Raw genomic sequence first — 2,046 nt, 5'->3', positions numbered from 1 at the left:
ATTAATGATGCTTTTTAAATGAAAGCTTTAGCAACTTTTATTTTGTGCAAAATAAATAACTCATAGTGGGTTAAATCCCGGCAATTTTTTCTTATCGAACGCAAAAAAATGTATTTTCTCATCGAAAATTTCGAGAAGCGTACTTCATTAAAAAAAGAAAAAAAGAAGTTAGAAACAAATCTACTAACCAGGAAATTATTTTTGTAACTGAAGAGTAATAAAATATAATAATAAATTCTGATGTTAAAAAACTCAATAACATTATCCAATGACAAATAAGTGCTGTACAAAGTCATACCTTCCACACATTTTTATTTATTTCGCTACAATTCTCATCAAACGCTTTTAATATACTGACTTATAATGGAAATATTCTAAATGCTACCAAATGTACATGTACATTATTCGTAAAATATTACACATAAGTTGTTTTGTGTAATATCTCTCGTTTTTTACTATTATTTATTTTGAAGCTTTTAAAATATTAGAGTTCCATAAATGAACTAGTTTTATCATTTGCGGAGTTCTGCTAATTATGTCGAAGCTTATCTATGCTTAATGATTTACACTGCAGTAGCTTTAAAATTATAATAATTGTAATTCTAATCCTTTAAACCGATCGAGTAATAATAGTTCATTATACGAATATTTGTGGGATATTTATCTTTCAAACCAATATTTTAAGTTTTTTAACAGTTACGAATTCATGGGTTAGGGATATTCCTGAGCGCTGACTAATACAGGGGAGAAAAGCAAAGCCAAACGGAAAGTTTGGGTAACGCCATCTAGTGCCTCATTTCGAATTACAGTAACAAGAAGTTCCAGCTTTTTTTCACAGCAGCAGATTTTTTTTTTCTTTCTGTATAAAATACGCATATGCATATAACTACTACATGATTTTCTAAAAGCGAATTGCAGCCCTTCTGGTACTTTTTTTTAAATACAATATAAATTAGCAAGTACTTTTTTACGGGATGCAAGAAAAACTAGATGTCAATTTCACTACCCAAAAGGCCTCTCGACCTCTTTTCCTACTTTTTTTCGCTCTGTTAGAATTAATTGTCAAAATTCTTTTCTATATATTTACTAATTATTTTTTTAAGCTTTCCAATTATATAGCGACCTAGAAAAATTCTAAATGTACAATCCATACATTCTTGTAATTCTTAATTAATTTTAATATTAATTGAATTTTCGTTCTCTTTTTTAATGTTTTCCGATACATTTCATCTAATTCTTAGAACTCTTTGTTCGAATTTCTAGTAGATTCTTTTTATTTTGTTGCATTAGATGTGAAACCCCCTCCCCCCCGACTAAATGCTTTGAAAGTAAGCATACATACATATTTTCAATACTACCACAGGAATCAGCATTCTTAAGAAAATGATTTAAACTTAAAATAATTTTATTTAATCATTATTCAACAGAAACAATTCTCATTCAACTTAAAGTTTGTCACAAATACGTATTTTTGCACTTTAGCACAATTAAAAAAAATCCTAAACTAAAATTCTATCCTTAATATTTATACCTTCTATTTCTCAGCTCAATATTTCGATATTTTGTAAATAATTTTAATCTAATATCAATTAAAAAATAATAATTGATTTAAAATAATGAGGTGGTATATAGAAAAAATTATATTAATCATTAATTACATGACAGTAATAAATAAAAATTGTGCTAAGTTCGATTTCAACACAAATAAGAAGGTATGATCAATAAAAACGAAAAGCTGGCCCGTGGGGGGATCGAACCCACGACCTTCGCGTTATTAGCACGACGCTCTAACCAACTGAGCTAACGGGCCACGACTGCTGGTCAAAATAATTTCTTTATACCGCCTAGGCATTTTTTTGTAAGTTCATTAGTAGTGTTTTTGTAGAAATCAGGGAATAAATGTTTCTGCACTTTTTAACCTGTTATGAGAACTCTTGTGAGAAGATAATTAAAGTTCAGAAGAACCAATGCCAAAGTATCTGAAAAACGAGAAAATATTCCGTTTCGTCACTCGATGCTGAAGTACACTTCCGGAACTTATCGATT

At 29.1% G+C, this 2,046-nt stretch overlaps 1 non-coding gene across 1 annotated transcript; it reads right to left on the bottom strand.

The window, feature by feature from the left end:
• Window positions 1–1,736: 1,736 nt before the first annotated feature.
• Trnai-aau (transfer RNA isoleucine (anticodon AAU)) lies at window positions 1,737–1,810 on the bottom strand. The gene has a single exon. It is a non-coding gene; the product is annotated as a tRNA-Ile (tRNA).
• Window positions 1,811–2,046: the final 236 nt, after the last annotated feature.

Source organism: Argiope bruennichi, chromosome 6 (genome assembly GCF_947563725.1).
Source record: "Argiope bruennichi chromosome 6, qqArgBrue1.1, whole genome shotgun sequence".
Lineage (NCBI taxonomy): Eukaryota > Metazoa > Arthropoda > Arachnida > Araneae > Araneidae > Argiope > Argiope bruennichi.
The sequence above is the reverse complement of the archived record's forward strand: the minus strand, read 5'-3'. Positions and strand labels throughout refer to the sequence as shown.